The sequence below is a fragment of the Myotis daubentonii genome, chromosome 2 (genome assembly GCF_963259705.1).
Source record: "Myotis daubentonii chromosome 2, mMyoDau2.1, whole genome shotgun sequence".
Taxonomy (NCBI): Eukaryota; Metazoa; Chordata; class Mammalia; order Chiroptera; family Vespertilionidae; genus Myotis; species Myotis daubentonii.
Genome location: NC_081841.1, coordinates 189,555,159 through 189,569,247, shown reverse-complemented (window position 1 = coordinate 189,569,247; position 14,089 = coordinate 189,555,159).

Genomic DNA, 14,089 nt, shown 5'->3' with positions numbered 1-14,089 from the left:
CAAAGTAGACCACAGTTTCTGTAAAGGACTACTCTGCATATTTCATATACGAGGAAAACATGGGCTCAGATCAGTGAGTGTATTTAGGAACCTGCTCAACACCTTCTATTTGAAAGTAACCAATCAGCTCTTTAACCTAAACCTAAGGATGATTCAGCCCTCTCTCCTCAGAAATGCACTGTCTCTTGGAAAGTCTAAATGAAGTGGCCTCTGAAGTAGAAGGGAAGATGACAAAGTCAAAGCGCTGCTCGTTTAGCTTTAAGTGGCCTTCCTCCTCAGCATTTCTATCCTAATCTCTAACTGTATTATAATGAACTCCTTCTAGCATCCCCTTTACCAAATTAATTTTGAACTCTTGGGTGATAGACCCTGTATATCCTACTTCTTTAAAACCCTATTAGTACATTGTATTGCTCTTGGAAATGACCTAGTAAAGATCCAGCAAATGACTAACTGAATGTCCAAAAAGGTTTGATAACTAGGTGTGAAGAGTGGTGAGCAGCAGCCATCCCTCACAGGCACTCGAGAGTCAGTGGTGTGCATCTCTTCCCACCCACCGGGGGCAGTGATATCCTGTCAGTAATGTGAAACCTGCCAGGGTGGGAATATTATACTTTGGAATTATCTCCTTCTGCCCCAGGGAAAGCCAATTGGTAAATAGTAAAGACACAGGTGGGTTTTGTTGGGAGCCCTGATATGGGCTTACTAGTTGATTCTGAGCCAGCTCTCATTTCTGTTCTCTGCCTTTATCCTGGAGGAAGGATAACATTTACCACTTACCAAACTCACTTAATTCTCTCTCGAGTGATTTGAAAAACAGTTCTGAAATGTATACTCTGAATACAAAATCTTATTATTTTGATTATACTGCAAAACAAAAATGAGATGAGTAGGGAAACACAAGGTCCCCACCTCCCTTGTGGGGTCTGCGCTGTATCGGTATTGCAATGGGAGGAAAGGAGATTATAACATTCTTGCACAAATGTGCTCTCTGGGCCTCAATTATCAGTCAAATGGTATTTCGGAGAGTATTTTCTTTGCTGAACATTCAGAAAGCAATAAAAAAATAAACATTTAGCACTGGTAAAGTGCCAGCCAAGCTTTATAATAAGTTACTACATGTGGGGCTCAGTGTGTGTGTGTGTGTGTGTGTGTGTGTGAGAGAGAGAGAGAGAGAGAGAGAGAGAGAGAGAGAGAGAGAGAGAGAGAGGGAGGGAGGCGGGGGACGGAGAGAGAGAAGACTCTGAGATGATAGGTATTATTTTGTATTTTACAATCATAATAAACAGACATTATTGTAGTTAAACTTTAAAGTTCTTCTTTAAACTTTAAAACACCTTCAAGGTCCTCTTGATATCGTTTCAACATCCCAAAACTAACTGCCCTTGAAAAGCCTATTTTCAGAAGAACCTCCCAAGAGAGCAGTTTTCTTATAACAAGAAATCAGAATAAAAGATAGATAACTTCCTGCTGGGAGCCATGTGCTCAGGATGCAGCCGCTCTGGCCAGAGCTGCAATAGTCGCCTCTAAGACTCTCAGCCACTTAAATGCCACTACTCTAGGCCACATCTAGGCTGCCTGGAACCTCACTTTTCTCTGTACCCCCATTTCACACACAGTCAGAACACTCAGACCTGGGTAGCTTGTCACTATGAGGGTCTGTGCTCATGCAAAAAAACAAACAAACAAAAATGGTAGCCTGGCTCAGTTAGAACGAATTTCTTCCATCATGACCAACAGTAAAAATCCCAATAGCATGGCGGTCTTTACCACCAGTACGAGTGTGTATGAGAAATTATGATGTGCAGACACTATCCACACATTTTCACATAAGGTCCTCATAGAATCTAGTAGGAAGATATCTCCATTTCACGAAAACTAAGGTTGTTCAAGCACACGGAAAGTGGAAAAACCAAAACCCAAACCCAGCTCTGACTCAACATGTCCAAGGCTTGGTCACTACCATGTATTACCCCAACCTATAAACAAACTCCACCCTTCTTCCACTGATCCTTTTATCTAAAATATGACTCAATAGCCCAGCTGGTGTGGCACAGTGCTTGAGCATCAACCCATGCACCAAGAGGTCCCCAGTTCGAGTCCCTGTCAGGGCACATGCTCAGGTTGTGGGCTCATTCCCAGCAGGGGGTGTGCAGGAGGCCACCAACCCATGTTTCTATTTCATCAAGGTTCCTCTATATATATCCCTCTTCATTCCTCTGTCTCTAAAATCAATAAAAAATTTCTAAAATATAATAAAATATGACTCAGCAATTCATTTATTCTCATCTAATATCTAAGGTTTTACATGATTGGGAAACCTCTGGAGTCTTGTGCCCTAACAAAGGAAGAACAGTTGAGGACGGGAACTGATCTCAACACTATTCCAGTAATAAATTAATTCACAAATTGGAATATTAATTTAAATATATTAGTACCCACACATGCCACATGCTTAAAACTACTAAAAAGTTAACACTGTATAGTATGGGATGTAAACATTTAAAACTAAGGAATGAATAATATCCTTTTCTTTTTTTTTTAATCCTTACCCAAGGACATGCTTAGAGAGAAGGAGGGAGAGAGAGAAACATCCATGTGAGAGAAAAACATCTATCAGTTGCCTTCTATACGTGCCCCAACTGGGGGATCAAACCCACAACCCAGGCATGTACCCTGACTGGGAATCAAACTGGCCAACTTTCGGTGCACAAGATGATGCTCAAGCAACTGAGCCACTCCAGCCAGGTGGAAAATACTCTTTTAACAAAGTTTATGGTTAAAGTATTAACTGAAAGTAGTCAAATTTGCCTGGTACACTTATTATGGTCAAATAAGAGAATCTGGGATACGATTTTACTAAAATGTATTTTATTAAGTTATATTAACCTTAAAATATGCTAAAACTACTGGGTATTATTGTAAATTTTATAATCAAAATAAACACATATTGTAATAAGACTTAAAATATTTGTGAATTTCTCCAAACAAACCTTTCTTAGAAATCATTATTTTACTACCTAAATAGTTAATTTTCTTATCCTTCCCAAATATGCATTTGATACTTTCTGTAAGGATAAGTTTGTGATATTTGATATTGAAAGATGCTTTGAGTTAAAGTAAGTAAGCATGATATTTTAGGACAAAATCAAACATCTTATTTCTGTGGATACAAAACAGTGTTTTATCAGCACACAATCCATCTTCATGTTGATGTGAATGTACTCATAAAGGAAATATCACGTATGTGATGTAACAATAAAATCTTAATGTGACAATTAATAGCTTGTTTGAAAATTAATCACAGCATAAAATGCAGATGAGCTTCATCATAATTTTCCCTGATTCACTCCAGTTTTAGAAAACTGTTTCTCAAGAATATTATTAAAATTACAGGAATAATTAGTTTTCTCTTTAGTGTTATTATGGAAGATTTCCTGAAACTATTGTAAAAATATCAATAGCGACATTTATATAAATTCCTGTGTGTTTATTACTTCCTGGGAATTTGCAGATAAGATTTCAAAATGAAGACTTATCCCAAGGATAAATATATGTATTTAACTCATTCCAAGAAATACTTTAGGATTTGAGACATTAAGAAAGTAACAGAACCAAAACCCAAAAAAACTATTCTGTTAAAAAATATTGTTTAAATCTAGAAGTATCTGGAAGTTTACTATACTATTATCTCTATTTTAAATATGTTGGAAATTTTTTCATGGTAACATATTCCAAAAAAAAAAAAAAAAGATGAAAGAAAATGTTTAGCTCATATCCTTTAAAGCATAAAATGAAGTATGGAATAAAATATCTGAATAGTTAAATCAATTCTGTATTGACTATTTCATTGCATCAAAGGGCATATTCCTTAAAGAATACTATGAATATATACCTATATTCATTTTAATATTTACATAAACCTCTATATAAAGATGTATAATAAATAAATATATACACCATAGGTCTTTAAAATCACTTATAGGAAATGTGTAAATTTTTACTTGTTTCCCAATTTTCATTTGAATAATATCATGGCAAACAGCCAATGGTAGGTAGTCACCCAAGGGTATTGAGGAATTTTTGCCGGGGTCCAGCCCCAGCGGGTCCAGGGGTTCCCGAAGGCATAGACGGAGTCGGCGAAGACTATCCACCCTCTTCCTACGGTAGAGTCCGATCCGTCCCGAGTGCGGGGCGCTTACCTAGGGGTCCCTGTTCGGGCGCCATATGCTGGGGTCCAACCCCAGCAGGTCCAGGGGTCCCCAAAGGTGTGGACGGAGTCGGCGAAGAAGGAATGACACAGAGGCAGCGTTCAGGTGATCATCATAGCCGGGTTCTCTTGTCAGGGTCTCCAGCCAAGTTCTGGTCTGGATCTCCAGAGAGGTTCTGCCTAGAATCTCCAGAGAGGTTCTGTCCAGGTTCTCCAGTCAGGTTCAGTCACCAGGTTCTAGTCAGGCTCTCCTGCCAATCTCCGCAGTCAGGTTCAGTCCAGGATCCCCTGCCATGCTCTCTCACCAGGCTCCGCCTCCAGGCTCCGAGGCCAGTCCCTGTCCAGGATCCTCCGGCATGCTCTCGCCAGCGAAGTTCTTCTGTCTCTAGAGAACGTTCTGTGTAGGTTCTGTGCCTAGGCTCTGTCTCTCTTGGTCCTGTCTTCCAAGCCCTGTGTTCTCAGTTCTGTCTCTTGCTGTCTTGTTACATCTGTATTTATACCAGTTGATTCAATCCTATCAATCTCTATTACAAAGGTTAGGGCGTTTCTTATCTCCATTCCAGGGAGCAAAGATTATGTAGCTTAAGCATGATTGTTCATAGTTAAAGTGATCAATTACCCGCCTGGCACTTAGTTGAGGGGTTTTATTCCCTCCCTAACTTCAGGGGAAAATCCCTACCTGGGGATTCAACCCTTCTCGGAGTGGTGACCTTGGTTAAAACACAGTGCCAAGAAGGTGAGCAAACATATCAAGAACCGCATGCCATATATGCCAGGTCCCTTGAAACAGCAAGGATGGACCGGCTCCCGGCAAATTTTGAGTGACGAGCATTCCATAATGCTAACTCTCCTTTGGAAACCATGTGGTCTTTTTAGCAAGTGTCAGGCCATGTCAAATGAAAACTACAACCACTCTATCTCGATATTTATCTCACCTAAAATTTCCCCTAACTTTCAAATGTCCACTTACCATGTATATTTTGAGTAATACAGTTAACTTTTATAATTGTAAGTATGTGAAAAATTAAAATTTTTCTATAATTTATAACACAGAACCTTTCTTTCTTGGCTAATTGACTTTGAAAGTACATTCTTGGAATAGTTCTGCTTTTGGAAAAACACAACTTTACACTTCTGATTCAGCTAACCCATTTCACTCTACTTTCTAAGAGTGGCTCTTCAGAAATAAACACTCTGCAATTTTCCTGTTACGATGAATACGGATACAGGTAAAGAAACAGAAAAAGTACATTCCTCCTATCTAAAGTTATACTACATATACATATATACTCTTTTCTGTGAGTGGCAAAAAAACATCTCCAGTTTTCTAGCCTTTAACATAATTGAGCATTTGCAAAAAACTGTTTACAATCACACAGGTTCTAACTAAGTTCTTTCGTGTGGAGAGGGACTGTCAATTATACCATGTACGACAGTCCTGCAGGGAGTTCCTTGGTCATGCCAGCCTCATTTCTTTTCGATGACATCTTTAAGTGCAATTGTTAGTAAAAAGCAGCTTTGTCCAAATGGACAAAAGAAAAATTTTTCCATATATCTTCATTTTACACAGGAACTACTGCAATTTAATTGTTCTACAAGATATTGTCTTTGCCACAAAGTAAAATGCATAAAAAGACAGCATTCAAAATTCATACTGCGGATCCCTTGGTACTTCTACCATTGTGTTGACCACTGCATGCCTATGCATATCCTAGCTAATAAAAGAGAAACATGGTAATTGGCGTACGACTGTTACCCTTCCCATTGGCTAATCAGGGTGATATGCAAATTGACTGCCAGCCAAGATGGCGGCCAGCAGCCAGGCAGCTTGAAACTAACATGAGGTTTGCTTGCTTCAGTGATGGAGGACTCCAACGTTCCCCGCCTCCACTGCAGGCCTCTGAGCTGGCAGTTTGAAACATAGTTACAAAAATAGAAGCTAAACAAAACCCCAGAAACCAGCTTTCAGCTAGCCGGGATCTCAGACCTGGAGTTGATACAGAGTTTCGATTGTAGAACCTAAACAAACCAGAGACCTACTTTCAGGAACGGAGGCCTAAGAGCTGGAGCCTCAGAGCTAAAGCTGGCCCAGAATTAAAAAAAAGAAAAAAAGGAGCAGTTGGGAGCTTCAGTCCCAGCCTGAAAACAGCCCTCAGCCCCTCACCCAGACTGGCCAGGCACCCCAGTGGGGATCCCCACCCTGAAGGGTGTGTGACCAGCTGCAAACAGTCATCATCCCCTCACCCAGGCTGGCCAGGCACACCAGTGGGGACCCCCACCTTGATCCAGGACACCCTTCAGGGCAAACCAGCCAGCCCCACCCATGCACCAGGCCTCTACCCTATATAGTAAAAGGGTAATATGCCTCCCAGCACCAGGATCAGCGGAGCCGCGAGGTCTCCCGGCACCGGGATCAGCATGACAGGGGGCAGCGCCCAAACCCCTGATCGCCCTGTGGCTCTGTGTGTGACAGGGGGCAGGGCCACAACCTCCCTATCGACTCTGCTCTGTTCCTGACAGGGGAATGCACCCCAACCCCCTGATCGCCCTGTGGCTCTGTGTGTGACAGGGTGCAGCGCCCCAACCCCCCCACCCCACAGGCCCTGCTCTGTGTGTGACAGGGTAGAGCCATAACCTCCCCATCGGCCCTGCCCTGAGTGTGAGAGTGGCGGCGCCCCAACCCCCTAATCGGCCCTGCTCTGTGGGTGATAGAGGGCGGTGCCCCAACCCCCCCACCCCACGAGCCCTGCTCTGTGTGTGATGGGGTAGAGCCATAACCTCCCCATCGGCCCTGCCCTGAGTGTGAAAGTGGCGGCGCCCAAACCCCCTGATCGGCCCTGCTCTGTGGGTGATAGAGGGCGGCGCCCCAACCCCCTGATCCACCCTGCTCTGTGCTTGACAGGGGGGAGCTCCCCAACCCCCTGATCAGCCCTGCTCTGTGCGCGACGGGGGGAGCTCCCCAACCCCCTGATTGACCCTGCTCTGTGCGTGACAGGGGGTGCTCCCCAACCCCCTGATCGGCCCTGCTCTGTGCGTGACAGGGGGCAGCGCCCCAACCCCCGGATTGGCCCTGCTCTGTGTGTGACAGGGGGTGGCGCCACAACCTCCCCATCGACCCTGCCTTGAGTGTGACAGGGGGCGGTGCCCCAACCCCCCAATCGGCCCTCCCCTGAGTGTGACTGAGGGTGGCATCGCAACCTCCCAATCCGCCCTGCTCTGTGCATGACAGGGGGCGGCACCCCAATTCCCCAATCGGCCCTGCTCTGAGCCTGACCAGGGGCTGCACCTAGGGATTGGGCCTGCCCTCTGCCACCCGGGAGCAGGCCTAAGCCAGCAGGTCGCGAGGGGTCTCAGACTGCAAGAGGGCACAGGCCGGGCTGAGGGACCCTCCTTCCCCCCGAGTGCACAAATTTTTGTGCACCGGGCCTCTAGTTGAATATAATATCAAATATTTCCCACCTGGAGAAACTAAGATGGCGGCATAGATAAACACCGGGAAATTGTCGCCTCACACAACAATTGAAGAATGCCGCAAGGGTCAGAGCAAACATCTTCCAGAACAACAGGAAGGCTGGCTGAGTGTAATTTCTACAACTAGAAGAAAACAGGGGCACTCTGAGAGCCAGCGGAGCTGCGGAGGTGAAGTGCAGAGGTACGGCAGCAGCTCGCGCGCGCGGAAAGGGGGTGGCGCCTGAGGACGCGGCTGTCTTTTTGAATCACAAGCTCCCGACTGCTCTGAACTCCGGTTCCAGCGGGTCTCTGGGGACCCAGGGCTCATACGGGGAGAGACTGGTCTGTCAGGCGGCAGCGGGCGAACTTGAGGGCGGCTTTCCCTCAGAGGTGCTTGCAGCCGTTACCGGGACACTGAGACGCGCGGCTCCGGGCGCAGAGAATCACCATAGCTGCTTTCACCGCCCTTTGACTCCCTAAGACCCCGCCCCACCCAGGCTGCGGCAGAGGCTTTTGCATGTGAATGTACCTAACTACAGCCCAGCCAGGCAGACCCGGAACTTCCAAGAGAAGGCCCAAGGCCCCGCAGCGGCTTGCATTGCTTCACAGCTGAGCCTCTTCGTGGCTCCTGCTGTGTGGCCTCAGGCAGGGGCTGAATTAGCACCTCCTTAGATCCAGGAGCCACTGTACCCAGTGGTCAGAGGGGGACCATTCTCCCACTTCAGACACAGCTGATTCCCACAGCCAATTGGCCTGGAGGTCAATTCCTCCCAGTGATCCTACAACAACCAAGGCACCAAGAGTGCACCAAGAGTGTCTACCCCAGGTAACTGGGGAGGCTGAGCCACTGGGCCCTACAGGACACCTGGCGCGCAGGGCCACTCTATCAACACAGGGAAGCAGCCAAAATGCGGAGACAAAGAAAAAGGTCACAAATGGCAGAAACGGAGGAAAGCAAACGACTGGATATAGAGTTCAAGGCCACGTTTATAAGGTTTTTCAAGAATTTTATGGAAACCGCCGATAAATTTAATGAATCCCTCAAGGAGTATAGTGAGACCATGGAGGACATGTAAAAGGACCAACTAGAAATTAAGCATACACTGACTGAAATAAAGAATAATTTACAGAGATCCAACAGCAGACAAGAGGATCCCAAGAATCAAGTCAAAGATTTGAAATACAAAGAAACAAAAAATACCCAACCGAAAAAGAAAAAAGAAAAGAGATTCAAAAAATATGAAGATAGTGTAAGGAACCTCTGGGACAACTTCAAGCGTACCAACATCAGAATTATAGGGGTACCAGAAGGAGAGAGAGGGCAAGATATTGAAAACCTTTTTGAAGAAATAATGACAGAAAACTTCCCCTACCTGGTGAAAGAAATGGACTTACAAGTCCAGGAAGCGCAGAGAACCCCAAACAAAAGGAATCCAAAGAGGACCACACCAAGACACATCATAATTAAAATGCCAAGAGCAAAAGATAAAGAGAGAATCTTAAAAGCAGCAAGAGAAAGACAGTCAGTTACCTACAAGGGAGTACCCATTCGACTGTCAGCTGATTTCTCAACAGAAACCATGCAGGCCAGAAGAGAGTGGCAAGAAATATTCAAAGAGATGAATAGCAAGAACCTGCAACCAAGATTACTTTATCCAGCAAAGCTATCATTCAGAATGGAAGGTCAGATAAAGAGCTTCACGGATAAGAAAAAGCTAAAGGAGTTCATCACCACCAAACCATCATTATATGAAATGCTGAAAGATATTCTTTAAGAAGAGGAAGAAGAAAAAGGAACTCTTACCATTTGCCACAGCATGGATGGAACTGGAGAGCGGATAAATACCACAGGATCTCACTCATTTGTGGAATATAATGAACAACATAAACTGATGAACAAGGACTGATCCAGAGACGGAGAGGCATTGATTGGACTGTCGGGCCTTGGAGGGAAGGTAGGGGAGGGTGGGGGCAAGGGGGAAAGATCAACCAAAGGACTTATATGCAAGCATATAGGCCTAACCAATGGACACGGACAACGGGGGGGTGAGGGGCTGAGCGGGGGGGGGGGGGGTAAGAGGGTACACATATGTAATATCTTAATCAATAAAAAATATTTAAAAAAAATATTTCCCACCTTTGTCAGTTCAGTCTAGTTTATGCAGAATCTAATTCAAGAATTGTATCAAAGAAGGGATATATCTAGTTATATAGCTATAGAAAAAGAGTTGAACTTTATTCCCAAAATTTGGAATCTTTTTCTTAAGAAGGTTCTGCTGCTGATGTTTACTTCCCATTACAATCTATTAATTTTCATTTTAGTGATAAACACTGTTTGCATAATCTTGGCATGTAACTCTCAACTTGCGATAATACAAATGATCTCATACTCTTTTTTCCAGCCCTGCAGCCCCTTGAAAATGATGCAAGTATAGAGCCAAACAAAAAGCAAGGAGAACACGTGCATTTCCTCCCACTGGATTACCAGCAACATAAAGCAAAATAAAATATTGATCTACTCTTTTGACTGAGCTTTCTGAGTTTTACAACCATCCTCTCTTTAGCTGTGTACAGAGTAAAATCAAAAATTGATTATCACTCACTTCTAGATCTGAGCTTCATGGATCTTCAAAGGCTGACTAGTTAATTAAATACGGTAACAGAATCCCAGATTAGAACTTTCTTCATAAGCATGCCATTAATAAACTCATTTTTCAATGTGAGAAACATCTGCACATACCCACCATAATATTCCTTCTTAACCATAGCATTCCTTTCACTATTTGACAGATCATAAGATATTTGAGCCACAGGGAGACAGATCATCAATTTAGAGTTCCTTGTCTGGTTTACTGGACAAGCCATGAAGTTTAATATATGCTTTAGGTCATTCATCATTCATTTGCCCAAAGGATGAAATGCCAGTTCTCTAAGAACTGAAAACCAAAAGCGAAGGGGTCAATGCAGATTGCTATTTGACCAGTACCAGCGAAATGTGGGCCTGTCCTGCTTAGCAGTGTGCAATGGTGAGGACTTCTCAGGCTCCTGAGACAGTTTGCTCTTCCACAAAACAGATATTAACCATCATCTGTCTGTGCACACGTAAATTACTGATGTTAAGAAGGATATTGTCTTAGAAAGGCAGAGTCTTTGGCAAATACTCATCAATCCATTTCTCTTAACTCAAGTACAGAACACACAACACTGAAAAGCAATTTTTCTGATAAATGACAACTCAGCATAGTATATTTTTTAATCTGGTGGTGTAGCGAGAAGGCTGCAGGTGGTGCCTGCAGGCTGGGGAGAATACCAAGGGGATGGCAGGGGGTCCCCGGGTGGAGGCGGGAGCAGAGGCAGGAATTGGTGATATGCCTTTTTCAGCTGAGAGAATTGAAAAAGTGAACATTTAAAACTTACATCCTCCATTCTTTTTGGAGTTTTTATCAACAACAGGAGCCAGACTCAAGTTTGTGACTGATGCCTGGGATAGCACAACAATCAAGTGAATGTGGGATGTTCTGAGCTCTGGGCTTCTTCTGGGGCTGATGAATATTATATTGACCATGTAGATCTCTTTCTCCAGAAGCTATAGGATAGTCAAGATGAAACCATTCACTTTCTATAACTTGAAGAGTAAGTAGCAATGATGGCCCATGGGAGATAAATGGTTTTTGATTACGACCCTAAAAGATAACACTAACATAGTATTCTTGTCTGGAGGCTCTCTTCTGAATTTCCTATTAGTGTAGCTGAAGCAGTAAGTTATTATTAGACACAAACAACGTGTATGGATACCTGAAACATAAAGCTAGAACTGAAATGCAAAAAAAATCAAAAAACAAAACAAAACACAGAACTTCTTGTAATCAGAACACACAACATTTCAATTATTTCAATTATTTCATGATGATTATAGTAATTGCATTGAGTCCTACCACTTTCAGAAATATACAGCCTACCTGAACAAACATAAATAAAATCACTTTCACAACTATCCAAAAGTAAGGGAGTGGAGGGAACCCATGTGAAATACCCAGTAAAGAAAAAAGTCCCTGCCCTGGCCAGTGCAGCTCAGTTGGTTGGAGCACTGCTCCCATATACCGAGAGGTGACAGGTTTGAATCAGGGTCAGGGCACATACCCAGGTTGTGGGTTTGATCCTCCGTCAGGGTGCCTGTGAGAGGCAGCCAATCAATGTTTCTCTCCCACATCGATGTTTCTCACCCCTCCCCCCTCTCTCCCATCCTCTCTCTCCAAAATCAATAAAAACTTATTTTTAAAACAAGTCCTGTACTAAAATCAAAGAATCATTTGCAGGGTGCCATATCCTCAACTGAATACATGCATTTGAAATCACTACCAAAAAAAATTGCATTTTTTTTTAACTCAAGGAAATTTTTACTTCAAGGAAATATGCCTTCATTTCTATGGAAACTTTCCTGTCTCTTTCTGGCCTAAAATCCCTCTGTCAGTCTGATATCTCAGAGTGGGAGTAATTGCAAGCTAGAACCAGCCTTTCTTCTCACTCTTCTCTGACCCTGTCAGCTCACCCACACCCATATTAATTGTCAGTCATTCACTCATTTCTTATTCCCATGCCAGGCCCCTTTTATGAGCTTTCTGAAGCATAAACAGGTCCCAAACTGAGCAGCTCTTCTTCCGTGTTTTCCATCTCAATAAGCAGTGCCTCCACCTACCAGGTACTCAGACCAGAAATCTAGTCATCTTCCTATTCCCCTAAACCCCACCTCAAATCTGCCCCCAAGCCTGTCTGTCCTACCTCTAAAATAGATTTCTGAAATGCATACACTTCTAACACCTGAGCCTCACTTTTATACTGCCTACTAAGAGCACCCCTACTGCACATTCTACTTGCTTCTCTGTCTTCTGTGAATGCTATGCACAGTACCACCAGAGCAGTCTTTACACTGGTCATTTCACTTTCTTAAAACTCTGTTTCTCCATGGCTGCATATTTCCCTCAGAACGAAGACACCAACCACTAATATAGCCTCAAGCCCCGTACACCTGACCTTTGACTATCCTCCTAACTTCATTGTATGTCATCCTGTCTCTTGCTCAGAACTTTGATCTCACTGGGTTTCTTTTATTTCTTTAAAACCTCTTCACCATGCCAATGCCAGGTCCATATAAATGCTATTCCTACTTCCAACCAGGCTGACTTTTGTACGCCAAATACTTTCTCAGCCTGAAGCAGTGAAAGAGCTCACTAAAGAAAAGATCAACCAACTATGAAGATTATCAACTTAAAATACCTTCATTCCAAAAAGACATCATAAACAATAGTAAAACGACCTAGGAAATACCGACAATAGTCACAGAAAAACTTAATAGCATCACAAAAATTAATAAAGAAATTAAGACCCAAATGATAAATCAGTAAATTTTCCAAAAAGGAAGTACAATGATTAACAGTCATTAAAAATGTCAAGCCCTTTAGTAATTAGAATTACAGTATAACAAATACGTGATACAATTTTTATAACGTGAAGAGAAACACTAAAAGTTATGTTTTTACCACGAGCTAGGCACTTAACTAATTTAAGAATATGGCAGTAGTCAAACAGATATATTATCTGCCTCCAGAGAGCCTATACTCAGCAAACTGGAGACTTATCAGCCAAAGAATCATATATAAGTAATGTGCTCATAACATAATTAAACTAAAAGCCTATTTTTGAAAATCAGGGCCCCATTCTTAAATTAAGTAACATAAATTGATGTTTGATCTAGTCAAATCTAATTTCTAAAAAAAAAAAAAAAACAGTGTTAGAAATAAAGATCTGGTCCTATAATCCTATCACACTATACAATTAATGATTTCCCTGTTGTCTACAACTTTCAGAACTATCCACCATCCCTTTTCATCTCTCTTACTTTTTTTAGTGCATCTCCTATTTTCTTTCCTGGCCATTTTCTTTCCTCCTACTGACACCCTGTAGGTGGTGTAAGCGTGGGCTTTCATCCTTCAGGCTCATCTCTCTCTAGGATCAATCCATCCATAGAACTTGGAAGTGACTTCGAAACAGCAGGTGGAAGAATTTGCAGCAGTAACTGGGGGTCTGCAGCAGGCAATACAGAGCCACAGCAACACAGAGCCCACTCTGGAAGCAACCAGGAAGAGGAAACACAAACCCACAAATTGTTGGGAAGAGATGTGGAGTTTCAGAAAATCCTGGTGAGAGAGAAAGCAAGGGAATACTCTTCAATAAAGTTACTGCTCTGTCACTGTGTGCTAACTGGGTAATCCTATGGGAATACACACTACACCATACAAGGGCGATGAGTATGCTAACTTAGCTAAAATCATCCTAAGACTTGTCCTGTTCAACCAAGAATCATTACCAGAGGTGTTTGGTATTCCCAGTGAGTTATAACACTGGTGGTTAAGCAAATCAGCATTAATTAAA